Source organism: Myodes glareolus, chromosome 20 (assembly GCF_982192425.1).
Source record: "Myodes glareolus chromosome 20, mMyoGla1.1, whole genome shotgun sequence".
In the NCBI taxonomy this organism is placed as follows: domain Eukaryota; kingdom Metazoa; phylum Chordata; class Mammalia; order Rodentia; family Cricetidae; genus Myodes; species Myodes glareolus.
In genome coordinates, this window is record NC_142045.1 from 62,614,092 (window position 1) to 62,632,307 (window position 18,216).

The 18,216-nt window shown below is 36.5% G+C and overlaps 1 protein-coding gene across 2 annotated transcripts in view; it reads left to right on the top strand.

The window, feature by feature from the left end:
- Positions 1–307: 307 nt before the first annotated feature.
- The window catches only part of Agtr1 (angiotensin II receptor type 1), a 59,069-nt gene continuing 41,160 nt past the window's right edge, over positions 308–18,216 (top strand). For both annotated transcript variants that reach the window (XM_085682284.2, XM_048452677.3), the window contains exon 1: positions 308–462. The gene's annotated coding sequence lies outside the window, so the exon portion shown is untranslated. The remainder of the gene's footprint in view (positions 463–18,216) is intronic.

Consider the following 18,216-nt stretch of genomic DNA (forward strand, 5'->3'; position numbering starts at 1 on the left):
ATATACTTACAAATATCAAATCCACTCTACACATCAGGCCCATTCTTACTGGAAAAAAAAAGTTGATTCCTAAGCATTCTTATTCTATTGATTAATGGTAAATGAGATTGTTGTCTTAATTTAATTTTTATAGGACGTGGGATTGAACGGGAGTTACACGCTAGACGGTGCTGGCCTCATTGTTTTCTTGGTCAGAATCTACCAAATATTTACTAGGGGCGGGCTTAGAGGGAAGGCAAATCCAGCCTCAGAAACAAGGGAGCGGCAACGCCCCTTTATTGTAAAATTTGAACTGTCTGGGCTTAGATTCCAGCTGCAGGCAGCCTGGTTCCCAGGCAGCTGTGACAGAGACCTGACAGGACTGCACACAGCTCTCAGCTCCCCCTCGCCGGCGCTGGAGGTGGGTGGAGAGCAGCTGAGAGCCAGAGACTTGAAAGAAGCCTGGAACTGGACACCGTGAGGGTGAGTCCTAGACAATATTCTCCCGCCTTGGAAGGATCGCTGGCAGGAAGCAACTTGATTGCAAGGGTCCTGGGAACTGAGGGACTCCAGCACATTTCTTTCGGTACCCTCCCTAGAACTTCCCTTCCTCAGAGCAGAAGAGGGATTTCGAGGATGGTGTGCGTTTCTTTAAAGTTTGTTCCAGATTGTAATGTTTAAGAAACAAGCCAGCAAGTTTTCTCCTCCACCCAAGTGAGTCTAAACTGTAACCTAAAGCTTGTGTGGACACAGGACTGCCATGTGAAAGTTAAGCTACTTTTAGGTAAAGTTAAGGAAAGCTTTGTCCTTGTCCCCTGCTTCTAAGATATGCTTCCCCTCCTCCTTAGCTCTCTGTAAACTACCAGTGGGTCCTTGGCATCAGACCCTGAAAGTGCCAGGGACAAAATTAGGCCCTCTGAAGTATTTCCAGAAGCCCTTTGATTCACTGACGGAGATGGGGAAGCACAGACACTAAATCTAACTGCTGCAAGCTTGGCCTTTACACATCTGCAATTGAGGTGAAATTTTAGTCAAGGTCCATTTCTGGGCCCTCCATTCCTCTTTATCCAGCATCCCATTTGTCTGAACAGCCAGCCAGCTGTGCTCTCCAGGCTCCAGCCGATTTTCCCCAAGGGCTTTCTTGTCTTACTGCCTTTGAACAAGTATTAGAGACCTGAACATTGACTTCTTGTTTACTAACCCCTCATTGAGTCTCAATATCCCATAAACCACACATCCCTTCTGTCCCCTACAATAATATGCAGGATGTTAACTATATTTAGCTTAATCACAGGAAGAGAAAGTAACAGCAAGGAAGGCAAGAAGCCTCCCCAACCCGTTTTATAATCTTTGAGTCACTTGTGTCACCTTTAGAAGATACTTCAGACCCCAAATAATTCTCCTCGTAGCTGCCTCTGGAGAGGCTCCTTGATGAAGGTGTTAGTTTTCCTCCCATTTTCTGGGTTTTAAAACAAACAAACAAGCAAGTAAAACAAAAAACCACTTGCCATGTCGGCCATAGTGTTTTCCTAGCTATAAATGCCTCATCCATCACCCCTTCTCAGCAGGGTAAAGCAGGGAAGTAAAGGGATGAGAGAAAGAAGTCCTCTGAACTAGCTGTGTGATGGGAAAGATGCTTTTTTCAGCAACTCAACCCCTTTCTCTGCTCTTAAGGCCGCTTTTTAATTGTTAGTAATTAATAATTTTTAATAATTAATTTTAATAATTTAATTTTTAATAATTACTGTTAGGCATTCCAGATTTGGGATCTTCAAAACTCTCTAGTTCTGCTGCTATATTGTCTACTCAGGATAAACATTCAGTTTTCTAGTAATGGGTATAAATATCCATCCCCAAATTATGAATGGTAGTTCCTATAATGCAGCTTATGGTCCAGGCAGTAACACAGACATGGAGGTGTCAGCATTGGCTAAAGTGTCATAACTTTAAGTTTTAAGTCTACAACCTTGTCGAATAAACTGTATCCTTTGATCCCTTCATGGTGGCTTGATTTCTAGTTCTGCTCACTTTAAATTGAGGAAATGCCTGATGAACTCAAACTCAGGGGACTGTCTACTCTAGGCAAGGCCGTTTAACAGTCTAAACTCTAGGTTCTAGATTGCCACTATTGCAGTCTTTTCTCTGTCTTAATCTGGATAATTGCTCAAAGAATAAACTAATTTATGAATCACACAGCTCTCTTCTTTTGCCTTTCTACTTTGGAGTCAGGCTGTATTTATGTGTCCATGTGCATTTGTGCTGCAGGGCTCACCACTCTGTTACTACTATGAACAGTTAGTAGCAATAACTTATCTGCGTTGTATTTGAGGGACAATAGAAAGGAAATGGTTAATCTGCTACTTGCCAAAGCCAGGGTGAAACATTTAGCTGAGAAGGAATCTGAATCAGTTTCATCACCACCCATTAGTCTGCTCTGTGTTCTCACCGTGTACTTTTCATGAAAACAGCTGAGAGGTACTCTGTTTTACATCCAACCTTGTATGATCAGAAATTTAACCTCTCCTTCATTTGTATTTTTTGATTGCCAAGTGCAGACTCCAATCTTCATGCCTCATGATTACCACTGAATCTAGTCCTTTTGTTGCTTAATCCCAGCTGGTGAATATCAAAGAAGTTCCCAAGTAAGCTAGTAACTTAAACGTTTTTGTTTAAGTGTAAATATTGCTGTAATTAAAAAGTGACTTCAAGGCACATAATAAGACAAAACAATAAACACAATGAAAATATCAGAGATCTGTTTAGAAGTGTCTTTTAGTTTTTAATAAATTATTAATACTATTATTAATTTTATTTACATCCCAATCATAATTTCCCCTCCCTCCTCTTCTTCCACCAACCCCCATACCCCCATCTGCCTGCTTCCCTCCCTCATCTTCCATCTTGATCCACTCCTTTGTTTCTATTCAGAAAAGGGCAGGCCTTTCATGGTTGTCAACCAAACATGGTGTTTCAAGCTGCAATGAGAATAGGCACCTTCTCTCCTATTAAGGCTAGACTAGGCAACCAGGTAGGAGGAAAGGGTCCCAGAAGCAGGCAACAGAATCAGAAACTGCCTATGCTCCCACTGTTAGGAGTCCCACAAGAAGATCAAGCTACACAAGTGTCACATATATACATAGGGCCTAGGTTAGTCTCATTCAGGCTTCCTGGTTGTTGTGTCAGTCTCTGTGAACCTTTAAGAACACAGATTAGTTGATTCTGAAGGCTTCCTTGTTGTATCCTTGAACCCTCTGGCTCCTCCCCCTTTTCTTAGTATTCCCCCAAGCTCTGCCTAATGTTTGTCTGTGGGCCTTTGCTCCTGTTTTCTTCAGTTGCTGGGTGAAGCCTCACTGATGACAGCTGGACGAGGCACCAGTCTATGAGCATAGCAGAACATCAGTAGGCATCATCACATTGACTTTTTTTTTGCCAGTGGTGTTTGATTTTATCCTTCCTACGTCTCTGGGTTGTCCATCTTCTGAATCCTGGTGCTCTAGGCAATGTCAGAGGTTGGCTCCCTCTGGTGGCATGGGTCTCAGGCTAGACCAGTCATTGTTTGACTTCTCCCAGAAATTCTGCAGTTGGTTTGCCCCAGGACTTCTTGTAGGCAGGACAAATTGTGGGTTGAAGGTTATAAGGCTAGGTTAATATCCAAATCCCTTCACTGAAAATCTTGCCTGATGACAAGAGATTGCCAGATTAGATTACATATCTCCTACTGCTAGGATTCTTAGCTAGGGTCACCCTTGTAGATTCCTAAAATTTTAAATTGCACTAGGTTTTCATTTTCATTCCCCAAATGCCCTCCTTATCCAGTCCTCTCTTCTGGTACCACCCTCCATCACTCCTGTTACCCTCCTCATTCAACTCCAGTCCACTCAAGAAATCTATCCTATTTCTCCTTCCAAGGGAGATCCAAGCATCTGCCCCTTGAGCCCTTTTGGAATGTTTTGATTCCTTGTTATTTTGCAAGATGGACACATGGGCATTTCAATGCCTCACTGCTAGAAAGCACTATCAATTTTCTTCAAAATAGTTTAAAAGGTATTCTTAAAATTACCTGAAGTCATTGGGTGAGACGGCCTGCATTTAATCTTACATAGTAAAGCAGTGCACTAAAACTCTCATAAACCAAAGTAAGCTGTGTTTAATTTCTATCATATATTTACCTATGTGTACAATTTTTATTGCATTCATGGTTCGAATATTAGCTCATTAAAATAACTTTTTAATGAATTACTATCTAACACTGCTTTAGTTCATTTCTGTCTACAAAAATCTAAAGTAATATTCAATTTGACAAATAAGTACAAATAGTTTACCATTGTTCTAAAATACATAATTCAGTTATGGTTACCCATAAAGAATCATAAACAATTCAGATATTTCATTAAAGCATTGTTCCTTTAATGCCAGTTTTGAGAGTTGAAAAAAATAAAGGAAAAAAGTGAGTTAAAAACAGTTATTGGTATGCCAAATGGATATTGCATTAAAATTACACTTTTTTATTTCTCATCAGATGTTCATAAGGGAGAATGTTCCTTTGCATATGTAAACTAAATAAAATGTTGTGTGATTGCTTATTTTAGATTACTTTTATAAGTCAATTAAGAAGAATTTACTTTTGTTTTGGTTTTATTTGCTCAGTTCCTCAGTAGACCAAATAGTCTCACAGACAGGCTACTAAATTTAGAATGTTGTTTAGTTTAATTCTAAATATCAAAGATTAAATAGGTGTCTGGAGGACAGCCTCTTGCGTCAGAGTCGATGTCAAGAATCTGCTGGTACTGGTCAAGCTTTCTTCCCATATGCAAGAAAATGTTAAGTTGCTTGTCCAGTCTGCCTTTTAAATCCCTGAGGTTGCTCCAGCTGCAGTGTGCCATTTTAGCTCTACTGGCAGTGTCTTCCAATTTTAAATTGCAGAATTAATAATTCTTCATTTTGGGTCAACTTCTTCATGATTTCTTATCCATTTTATGTACATAAAATATACTTTGATCTTTACTAAACTATTGTAGATCTTCTTTAGTTCAATCAGTTTAAGTATCGGTGACTAACTAGAAGGTAAGAATGGTTGTGCGCTCATTCAGAGTTCATGATTGCTATAGTGTCCATGCTGATTTGTATTTTCTCATTTTATATTAATCAGAGTTCCTTTTCTCTGTTTTGAAAAATTGAACAGTTATACACGTGAGATCCATGTGGTACCCGATTCTTACAAAGGGAATAGTATAGATCAGATGACAAGATGACTCTCAAAGGAGAAGAGTGATCACACAGTTGTTGGACAAGCTAATTTCTAACATTTAGAAAGAAAAGCTCTTAAAAACCACCACTTTTCTTGTCCTACCTGGCCTAAAGCCAGAATTAATGTGTACTATGGTTGTCTTGTTTAGTTCCCACCACTTTTGTAATAACCATTGCTTCTTTTATATCTAAGATTGCCACTTCTTCAGTAACAGAAAACACAGCAGTGTATCCTCATAGCACCCTCACAAAGCTGCTGCTTTGCCTTTTGTTTGTATGCTGGTTATTTTCAGTGGCAGTCTGAAAAGTGTTCAATGCATTTCCAGGAGATAAATGTTACAGTAAAACTACCTTTCTAGTGCCGTCTGGGTATATTGTCCTGTTATGAACAATAAAATTGCTTAAAGCTGATGCTTCAATTTTACCAAAAGGGAAATTAGATATTGTTTATATTTTTCAGTTTGAAGAAATAATAGCAAAAGAAAAGCAAAAAGAGTAAATTTTCAAGGGGTATACGGAATGTCTCAACAGTTAAGAGCACTAACTGAACTTCCAGATGGACTAAATTTGGTTCCCAGCACCCATGTCAGGTGGCTTCCAACTGCCTATAATCCCAGGGGATCTGGCACTCTTTTCTGGGTTCTGTGAGCACTATACTTGTATGCATATGAACACACAGGCACACACATACCTATAAATAATAATAATAAATTGTGTCTTAAAGAATAAAACCTTGAAACATAAATCAGTGATTCTTTATATTGAGGGGCAAGTGAAGCAAGAATATCAACATAGTCTGGAAAGATATTAAATCTCCACTTATCATAAACACCTTCTTTTCTATCAGGTTTTTGTTTGTTAATCATGGTACGATATCACTGTTATAAACTTTGTATTAAAAATGATTAACTATAAATGTGTGAGTATAACTCTGATCTATTGCCATATTCTTTTTAAATTTAGTGTCCATGTCTCCAGAGAGCATTTAGAATAAAATGACATTGCTTCACAAAGGAACATTCATTTTGTTCCAGTTCTGTGTGAATATTTGAAAGAATGCTAACCAAGAAAAGAATTTCCATGACAGTCATTGAAAATATCTAAACTCTATATAAGGAAAGAACATGTTCTTAGAGTGTCATCATTGGTGGTTTTATTCTTTTACAAATTGTTCTTACCATGCAGTGATAAGACATTAGAAAACCACCACTCCTCTTGTCCAATCTTTCAATCCAGATGGAATGTGTACCATGTTTGTTTTTTCAGTTCCCACCACTTTTATAATAATCACTGCTTTTTTCCATATCTCCTAAGCCATCTACTCCATCCATATTAAGGACCACAATGCAGTATTAACACAGCACAAAAGCAAATTCCTTACCTTTCTGATCTGTGGGTTGGTTGTTTTCAGTAGCAGCATGGAAAGCATTCAATACATTTTCACATCCCTGTGTTATAGAATACAAATGTGATAGTGAAACTGCATTTCACATATCATCTAGATAAATTGTCAGTCAGAATGTGTAGCTACACTTGTTGTCAACAATTTTGAGCAACCTCCAAACTCTAGGACCATCAAACAAGGTGGGAATAGGTTCACATTTTTGAACCTTCAAAATATTTTTAAGTATTTCAAAAATTTTTATGAAGTAGCAGATTTCTTTCTGGCATTTTTATATATACTTGATTTGAGACACTTGCCCCTACTTTCTCTCTGGTAATTCCCTGTCTTCTCATCCCTGATTGAGTCTTTTATGCCAGGATCTTCCTTTTCCCCTTCATATCGAATGTGTTCTAGTACCCTCCCCTCTCCTCTTCCTTTAAGTCTGTTTACTCCCTTCTTTATGGGTCCCTTTCTACTTTCTTGACCTCTGCACACACTCACTGCCACATAAATCAACAGGCATCAGAATTAAAAGCTAGGATATGCATATTTGAGAGATCATGTATGTTTGTCTTTCTAGGCCAGGGCTACTCCATATGGTACTGTATCGGGAGGCCACGTGTTCTTTTCCTGGCTGCCCAGACTCCCCAAATAATCTTACAGAAACTATATTATTTAAACTACTGCTTGGCTAATCACTTAAGTGTATTGCTAGCTAGCCCTTCTATCTTTGGTTAACCCATTTCTATTATTTTATATTTTACTACAAGGATTGTGGCCTACCAGTAAGATTCCAGCTAGCAGCTCACATATTTCCCCTCTTCCTGCTCCATGGCTTCTCTCTGACTCCACCTTCTTCTCCCAGCATTCAGTTTAGTTTTTCCCCCAGCTCTATTCCGCTAAGTCACTGGTCAAAGCAAGTTTATTTATTAACCAATAAAAGCAACACAAGGACTTCCCACATCATAGTACTTCCAGTTTCATTTATTTTCCCACAATTTGAAGTTTTATTTATCTTTATGGTTCAATAAAATCTCATTGTGTCTGTGTATTATATTTCATTATCTGTTTGTGTTTTGATGGACATCTAGGCTGATTCCATTTCCTGTCTCTTGTACATAAGAAAGCAACAAGCATGGATAAACAAGTGTTTTTGTAGAAGTATTTGTGTCTTTTGGATTATATGCTCAGGAGTGGAGTGGTTGGGTCATATGACCCTTCCACTTTTAGATTTTTGAGACACTGTCATAGTGGTTTGCATAATGTCTGTATCACTTCATATTCCTACCAACAGCAAGTAAGGGTAAAATTATTCATGGATTTAAGACACTCCTCAACAAAATCTTGATACCATTTTTCATAGAAACCAATTCATATTTTGATAAAATTAAAATTAACTGAGCTGATGTTTTTACTTAATCTTCTTGAAAACTCTCTGTCTCTACTTTGTACTCATTTTATTATCTGAATACTGAAAATAAAATAAATAGTTCTCCTATGTATAAGAACTGATAAAGTCAAAATCTAGAATTATTGTATAATAATTCTAATCCTAAACCCTGTATTCTTAACTTCAATCCACTGTCTATTCTATACTGTAGGCAACCTTTGTTTTAATGGAAGCTAAATATTTGAAAATTGAAAGTTAAAATTTGAAAACAAGTTTTATTTTACTTATTTGGAAAAAGAAAAATACAAGATCAACTCTATTTTATTTAAAATATGTGATCTTAAGTACATTAATGAAAAAAATTGTTTTATTTGGAAAAATATTAAAATTGGACAAATCCATTCAAACTCATTGGTGACTGTACAGTTAATACATGGGTCAGGTGGCGGGGAGAAGAAAGAATGTGTATTCAACTGTTTACCTTAGTTTGACTTTTTGAAAAGGAATGGTAGGTGGCCCCAGTATCACATGTCTAGCTTACCTACATGGGAAATGGAAACTGGAAGATACCTTTAGTTCAATAATTAAAGATAACCCTGGGCAACTAAGAACAATATTCCAAAGCTATAAAAGGAAAAGAAATGATGACATAGTTTAAACATTTTTATTATCTCAACTTAAATTTACTATTTAATTTTTAAGGATCTGAGGTTATAAAGTTGCCACTTGGGCAAGTCACATAATCTGTTGTCAATGCCAATTTAAATTAACAATTGATTTTTTTAGTTGTTATTATAAACACTCATTTACCTCATGCATGATTTTATAATAAATAAATAAGCCATAGTTGGTTACAGCCCCTCAAGCAAGTGAAGTCTTATTTAAATTCAAGACTTCCCAATGTTCAGTCTCTGAACTCTTTTTCCTAGTACATGCAAAGTTTCTGGAAACTTTCAGATGGGCCTGGTTAAATGGTTCTCATTTTGAAATAGACTCCTTGGTAATTGTCAAAATACTAAACTTTACATAGATTCCTTGAGGTCATTACTGAGGAGAGAAGTGTGATTTCACACTAATTACTCATAATTTTCTTAAAGATAAACTTTAGCAGCTTTTGGATCTGGGACATTGGCATTCTGAAATCACTCATAAGTATGTAACAGTTAAAACTAAAAGGACCATCATGTTTTATAGGTAAACTGGGAAGGGAAATAGCACCAAGGAGAGTCTGTGAACAACAGGCAAAATTTCTATGGTATTAAGAAAATGAAAAAGCACAAATGATCATTCCTGCTTTGGCCACTTAGAATATCACTGGACTCACCAATCCCAATTTGTCATCATAGTTAAATACAACCTGTAGCAAGTTTATTTACCCCAACCAGAATGAAAATAAATTTATGTAGAAGTGATTCTTCCAGCAACTGTCATATACTTACAATATTTTATAGTAATTTTCTTTGTTTTTCTCTCCACTACTTCTTGATATTAAATTTCAATGTGCTATTACACGCTTCTAAATCAGTGTGGTATTTCTCTAGAATAGGAGCACTCCATTAACCTGGAGTCAATAACTGTCTCTCCATTCAAGAGATATCATTGTGCCTGAGACATACCATGATGTTCCCTAGCCCTTTACCTGTTCAGAGTTCACTGCTATCTTCTGAATTGGAAAAAACTTCTAATCTTCTAATTGTTTCCAGTATGACAACTTGAATGGGGTCTTCTAAGGGAAGTCCCGTCAACTGGAATAAGCAACTACAGTAATAAGCCATACAATAGAAATGTAAGCAGTTATATTTTATATAAATAAATTGATATCTCATATGACCTAATATCTGTTGTAGCTGCTTTTCTATTTTTGAGAAGAGATCCCATAACCAAAACAACTTAGAAAACATTTAAATGGGTTCTTGGTTAGATATTTAGATGATGAGTTTATGACCATCACAGTGGGGAACATGACACCTTACAGGAAGACGTGGTTCAGGAGCAGTTGTTGAAAGATTATATTGTATTCCAAAATTGGAGGCAGAGAGATTTACTAGGTTTGTTATGCACTTATGAAACCTCAAAGCTCACACCCACTGACACATCTCCTTCAACAAGGCCACACCTCTTAATCTTTCTTAAAATAGTTCTACCAATTAGGGACCAAATCACTACAATATTAACTGGAAAGATAATCATAAGTGAATAGAGCAGCATACAAAATAGAAGTCACAAGCAACACTCTGTTTTAGTGTGTCTTATAGATTCTTATTCAAGGCCTATTAGACTCTGACTTGGTGTTCTAGTGAAAGGAACTGAAAATCTATGCAAGTCCCAAAGTGCTTATGTACAAATATGATGCAATCACTGAGACATCTTTTATGACAGCTAAAGGAGAAATTATGGGAAAAGAATGAGGCTCAATATAAGTAGGTTGATTAAATAAGTTATCATCAAGAAAATTATCAAGAAATATAATATAATGTAAGAATCACTGAGGTTGCTTTTTGTATGCCAATGTTCTGTTAGATAGAGTGATAAGTGAAATTAACAAGTGACAGAAATGAGCAGAGTATTAAAATGAATAATAAGAATGTGTTCTTTCATCTTCTCTCATGTAGCTCAGTTGTAGAATATTTGCCTAGAATGTGGGAGTTCCTGAGCTCGCAGACACTGAGGTTGGGGAGAATGGAAACAGAGAGAGAATAATATGTGCATGAATTATGCATTTTAAAGTTCTGGAAGAAAAAGCAAGAGATTGCAAGTTTAAAGACCTATGCTTGGAAAAGGGAGACATTAACTTTTATTTTAGATTCTTCTATAACAAAATGTTATCAATGTTTTAAATGTTAAAATGTTTTAAATTCTTCTATAACAAAATACCACTTGAAGTTACAACTTACATGAAAAAGTAAGATAAAAATTTTTTTCAGGGATATTTTCAAATTATATTTTGATACCACTGTTAAAAACTTTGAGCTAAAAATAAAAAGAAAGCATTTAGCAAAATTTAAAAGTAAAGTTCCAATCATTTAGAATGTTTCTTTAATAACTTAGTTTCTGTCTCTCCAGAGAGTATATAGAATAAGATTACATTGTTATACCATGAAACATTTTTTTTCTTTTTTTGTAGTATTTGGATATTTGGAAAGATGCTGAACACAAGCAGAAAAAATCTGAGAGTCCAATGACAGCCACTTAGAGCTTCCTAACTCTACATCAAGAAAAGATATATCTTCAATGAGTCAATTGAGATTTTATTCTTTTACAAAACATTCTTGTTAGGTAGGGTTAATACTTATTTTGTAAATTGATATAAACCAGACCACATTTATGAATTATTTTAAGTTTTTTTCTTTTTGATTGAATATAGAATAGATTGATATAATAGTTTATCATTTTAATCTGAATAAGTCACTGTAACCACACAAGAAAGTCAGGATTAGGTGTTTTAGCTTTAACATTGTATCTGTTAGTCATTTGCTCCAATTTTTAATAGTGAGAGTAGCTTGAGAAGACACACAACACACACACAAACATGTGTGGATACCATTAAACTTAATAAAGGTTAGATTTGAAGAGAAGAAACCTCATGGAAAGGAGAAATGACAGCATCTACAATGATGATGACCAGTGGTGTGGGAGAATTGTCTGTATCCTGTCAATCGTTTTAAATAAAACGTTTTAAATAAAACGTTGATTGGCCAGGCAGGAGGTGTAGGCAGGAAAACCAGACAGGAAGTGGAAATGATGCAAGGAGAGCAGGAGAATTTTGGGAAGGAGGAAGCTGATGCCTCCCACTCCTGCCCAGATCACCGAAGTAGCAGGATGTGATCTGCCCCACTGAAAAAGGTACTGAGCCACATGGCTAAAATAGATCAGAAAAATGGGTTAATTAAGATGTGAGAGTTAGCCAGTAAGAAGCCTGACCTAATGGGCCAATCAGCTTTATAACTTAAAGAGATCTCAGTGTGATTTTCTCTGTTACTAAACAGCTGGGGGTCCGGGCAGGACAGAAAACCCCAACAAACAGAACCCTTCATGTTACACATATGCACACACAAACGCCTATACACTTATACATATATATATACATACACACACATATACCTACACATGCATTCATACATATGTACACACATGTGCATATACACACCACATATACATGCTCTGTGAAAGAAACAGAAAATAAAAAATTAAAATTTCAATTGCACTCCATTCTCTGTGGGAGGTCCTTCTGCCTATGTGTTACTTTTATTGGTGAATGAATAAAGAAACTGCCTTGGACTGTTGATAGGGCAGAACTTAGGCAGTAAAAACTAAACTGAATGCTTGTAGAAAGGAGGTAGAGTCAAAGAGAAGCCATGTAGGCCTGCCAGAGACAGATGCTAGCTGGAACTTTGCCAATAAGCCCCTGCGATGTGGAAGTACTCAGATTAATAGAAATGGGTTATATTACTATGTAAGAGTTAGCCAATAAGAAGCTAGAGCGAATGGGCCAAGCAGCGATTTAATTAATACAGTTTCTGCGAGATTATTTTGGGGCTAAGTGGCCAGGAACTAACTAGTGGCCCTATCACAACAATTCTCTTCAATACATAGATTATACATTCAATATACATTTCAGAGCTGTGAGTCTAGTCCCAATGAATACAACTACAAAATACTCCCATACCTAAAGAATTGTTTACATTAGAGAAGAGGTAAAAGAAAGACTGTAAAAGACTGTAAAACCTGTAAAAATTGGTTGACCAGTGTTAAATATCCCTGAAAGTATAAATACAAGTAACATTATGCAGACTAAGCAGGTTATACTTAGTAATATCACTGAAAAGAGGCCATGAATTTGAAGAATAGTAAGAGAATATGGTAGGGTTTTAAAGGAGGAAAGGGAAAAGAAAAATGTTATAATCATAATCTCAAAAAAAGCTTTTATATAATGTTAAATGTATATAATGTCAGAATTTATAAGATCCATCCAAGTGTACTGATGAAAAAATATGTGAGAGATAAACAAAGCTGTAGCAAAAACTATTTCTTTCTACAGGTGAATATTCTGAGAAGCATTCTTGTCACTGTATAACACTTGTCAAAACCAGCCAGTTAATTCTCTTCAGCAACCTATGTTACTCCTGGTAAATCACAGACCTTAACAGTTGACCTGCTTCTGTTCAGAAAATCTGCATGTCTCATAACTGTAAATTTCTCCTTTACCCCATTGACAAGATATGAGGAAGGTAACATCCAGTCAAAGGGGTCCCTGAAGCCTAGTACAGATTAACTTTGTGATAGACACCAGTGGTACAAGTCACATGTGAAATTCCCATCACCTGAGAACAACAGAGTGGCCTGGGACAGCTTTGTAGTTACATCCCATCCTTCATGAGTCTCTATGATATTTTTCATTAAAGGAATTTTATCTCGATTAATAAAATCCAGAGACACATATTTAACTTCAGACTGAAGTTCAGAAAAGCAAAACAGCCAGCCATTGGTTCAAAAGGCAATCCTGCCTTTAAGAATCTTAGATTGACTATATGTCTGAGAGAGGTCTTCTCCTGTTTTACATTTCTCTCTGGGCTGGGATTAAAAGTGTGCACCATTTTCATCTGCTTTCTACAGCAAACTAGTGTTGCTACTGGGATTAAAGGCATGTATCATCCCTGCCTGCTCTGTGAGGCTGAACAGTGGTGCTCTTTTACTCTCTGATCTTCAGGCAATCTTTATTTATTAAAATCCATATAAAATATCACTACATTTCCCCATTTGCCTAAAATCAAAAAGGCTATAAATAATATAAGAAAACTATGTCCAATAAATACAAGAACTATATACAATTTGTATAGGCAATAATTATATAAACAATACCTATTCCATTCTCATTTGACAAATATAGAGAAAATGCTCCATACATTATCTTGGTGAGTCCAAAGTCTTGTATCTAATTTTCTAACTATCATAACTTGCTTTCTGCAGCAGGTAAAAAAGAACAACTATAAGTATCTAGTCTTTAACTCCCTCAAAGAGCCAAGAAGGAAATATTAATAACTGAGTAAGTAGGAAGTGCAAGCAAGCAACTTCAAAAAATGTGAGAAATGACAGAAACAGCTGACTGTCAGAACAGTCACACAAAGTTTCTCTGTAAAGTTGGGGCATCTATCTTTGGCCTACAGGCGTACCATATCCAATAGATGTTTTTGTGAAACTGAATATTCTGAAGGGCTGTCCCTCTTTCTTTTGATAATGTTTGGCAGTCACATTCTTTTTATTTTGTTTTGTTTATCCAATTAGGACAGCACACTATCAACAGTTGAGGAAAAGGCATCTTCCTGCCCAGTGGTTTAATTTGCCACAAAGAAAATGAACTCCATGTGGAATTTCTTAGATGCCCATTTTCTTCTCTGAAGTAGATTAGTGCTGCCAAGAACAGACAGGTCTCATTATTATAAAAAAGTAACCTAGGTCATGAAAACATCTTAAATGACACATTCTGTTGATATCTGAAGTATCTGAAGATGAACTGTCTATCTAAGATATATCTTTGCTTGACTTTCTTATTGTCATAAACACCTGATAATAATAACTTCAAGAAAGTAGAAAATTGTATTATATTGTCAAATAAACTGTATAGGTACAATATATTGAACAAGATTAGAAATATGTACAGTATCTTTTAACAAAATTAATCTCAAATTTGTATCAATATACAAAATTTGAATACAATATACAAAAATCCAATACAATGTAAAACAGTTAAAATCACTGGTTGCTTTTTAAAAGTAAATTCAATAATCTACTTTTTTATTTTATAATATCTATATTCTTTTTTCTTTTCAGAGTAGATTCAATAAGCTACTTTTTTATTCTGTCATCTATATCCCCTTTTCTTCTTTCAAAGCAAGACCTTTCAATCTAATTTCCTTTGTTTATATTTTTCTGGATCATTATCAATAATAACTTGTAACCAAAACACCTAAATATTGACAAATATTCTTAATTCATTGACTGACCAAACACCACCCACCCCACCTGATAGGAATGTGGATGTTGTATTATTAAATTTACTTCCTGCTGTCTGGTGGTAAAGGTATGTTTAGGGGATCCTGAAAAGAAATATTTTGAGTGAATTGCCAAGTCCTGAAACAGGTAGCTTCATCATTTGTTGTCCGGGTTTCACTAATGGGAATGTTTGGGGTTTGTCTCAAGTTCTGCTATAGGGGTCTGTTAGGCAGAATTGTTTCAGTTAGCTACCTCAAAATTGTACTAACCAGATAGTAGTTCAAAGCCAATCTTTAAGTGGTGATATCAGCTGAATAATATCACATGAACCATGTGTAATCGTTGTCTGGGCCCATCTTCTTCCTGGAGACTTCAAAGATTACTATAGGAAAATTTATTGTTCACTATGAAAAACTAAAATATCATTTATATAAAAATGGAAAGTTTGAATTTTAATAGACATATATATTCAAAGTAAGGTACCAGAGAGATAAAAATGGGTATGGGGAAAAGAAGAATATATTTTTAATTTCTTTTTATTTTTTACCTTCTTTATTTATTATTATTATTTATTTATTATTATTATTAAAAATTTCCACCTTCTCCCCTCCTTTCCTTTTCCCTCCCCTTCCTTCCCTCCCCCTCCCTCTACAGGCCAAAGAGCAGTCAGGATTTTTTGCCCTGTGGGAAGTCCAAGGTCCTCCCCACTCTATCGAGGTCTAGGAGAATGAGCATTAAAACAGACTAGGCTCCCACAAAGCCAGTACATGCAGTAGAATCAGAACCCAGTGCCAATGTCCTTGGCTTCTCAGTCAGCCATCATTGTCAGCAACATTCAGAGAGTCCAGTTTGATCACATGCTCCATCACTCCCAGTTCATCTGGCCTGAATAAACTTCCATTAGATCAGTCACACCATCTCAGTGGGTGGGTGCACCCTTCGCAGACCTGATTTCCTTACTCATGTTTTCCTTCCTTCTGCTCCTCATTTGGACCTTGGGAGCTCAGTCCAGTCCTCCGATGTAGGTCTCTGCCTCTATCTCCATCCACCAACAGATGAAAGTTTTATGGTGATATGCAAGATATTCATCAGTGTGGCCAGAGGATAAGGCCAGTTCAGGTACCCTCTCCTCAGCTGCCCAAAGAACAAGCTGGGGACATCTCCTTAGACACCTGGGAACCCCTCTAGAGTCAAGTCTCTTGCAAACCCTAAAATGGCTACCTTAATTAAGATATCTACTTCCCTGCTCCCATGTCCAACCTTCCTTCATCCCACCCATTCCATTCCTCCAAGCTCTCCCCATCCTCCCCTTCTCCCTTCTCTCTCTCCATCTCTCCTTACACCCACCCCACCCACACCTTCAGGCTCCAAATTCTTGCCTTGCAATCTTGTCTACTTCCAATATTCAGGAGGATAACTACATAATTTTCTTTAGGTTCACCTTCTTATTTAGCTTCTCTAGGATCACGAATTATAGGCTCAAAGACCTTTAATTAAGGCTAGAATCCACTTATGAGTGAGTACATACCATATTCATCTTTTTGGGTCGGGGTTATCTCACTCAGGATAGTGTTGTCTATTTCCATCCATTTCCATGCAAAATTCAAGATGTCATTGTTTTTACTGTTGATTGGCACTCTAATGCATATATATTCCACACTTTCTTTATCCATTCTTCCATTGAGGGACATCTCGGTTGTTTCCAGGTTCTGGCTATTACAAATAATGCTGCTATGACCATACTTGAACAATGCTTTTGTAGTATGATAGGGAATCTCTTAGGTATATTCCCAAGAGTAGTATTGCTGGATCCTGGGGTAGGTTGATCTTAAATTTCCTGAGAAAATGCCACAGTGATTTCCAACGTGGTTGCACAAGTTTGCATTACCACCAGCAATGGATGAGTGTTCCCCTTACTCCACATCCTTTCCAGCAAAGGCTATCTTTGGTATTTTTGATTTCAGCCATTCTGACAGGTGTAAGAAGGCATCTCAAAGTTGTTTTAATTTGCATTTCCCTGATTGCTAAGGAGGTTGAGCATGACCTTAAGTGTCTTTTGGCCATTTGAATATCTTCTGTTGAGAATTCTCTGTTCAGTTCAGTGCCCCATTTTTTAATTAGATTAATTAGCATTTTAAGACTAATTTCTTGAGTTCTTTACATATTTTGGAGATCAGACTTTTGTCTGTTGGTGAAGATCTTCTCCCAATCAGTAGGATGCCTTTTTGTTTTAATGACAGTGTCATTTGCTTTACAGAAGCTTTTCAGTTTCAGGAGGTTCCATTGTTGCTCTTATTGTCTGTGTTACTGTGGTTCTATGTAGGAAGTGGTCTCCTGTACCCATGTATTGTAGACTACTTCGCACTTTCTCTTCTATCAGCTTTGGTGTGTTGAGATTAATATTGAGGTCTTTAATCCATTTGGACTTGAGTTTTTTGCATGGTAATAGATATGATTCTATTTTCCTTCTTCTACAGGTTGACATACAGTTATGACAGAACCAATTGTTGAAGATGCTTTCTTTCTTCCATTGTATACTTTTAGCTCCTTTGTTGAAAATCAGGTGTTCAAAAGTTTGTGTAATAATATCCGCGTCTTCTATTTGATTCCATTGGTTAATTTCTCTGCTTTTATGCCAATACCAAGCTGTTTTCAATACTGTAGCTCTATAATAAGAGTTTGAAGTCAGGGATGGTAATGCCTCCAGAAGTTCCTTTATTATATAAGATTGTTTTGGCTACACTGGGATTTTTGTTTTTCCATATAATGTTGATTATTGTTCTCTCAAGGTCAGTGAAGAATTTTGTTGGGACTTTAATGGGGATTGCATTGAATTTATAAATTGCCTTTGGTGGAATTGCCTTTTTTGCTATATTGATCCTACCCATCCAAGAGCATGGGAGATCCTTCCATTTTCTGGTGTCCTCTTCAGTTTCTTTCGTCAATGCCTTAAAGTTCTTGTCAAACAGATATTTCACTTGCTTGGTTAGAGTTACCCCCAAGATACTTTATGCTATTTGTGGCTATCGTAAAAGGTGATGTTTCTCTGATTTCTGTCTCTGCTTCTCTATCCTTTGTGTTTAGGAGGGCTACTGATTTTTTTGAGTTTATCTTGTAACCTGCCATATCAATGAAAGTATTTATCCACTGTAGGAGTTCTTTGGTAGAGTTTTTGGAGTCACTAATGTATATTACCATATCATTTACAAATAACAATAGTTTGACT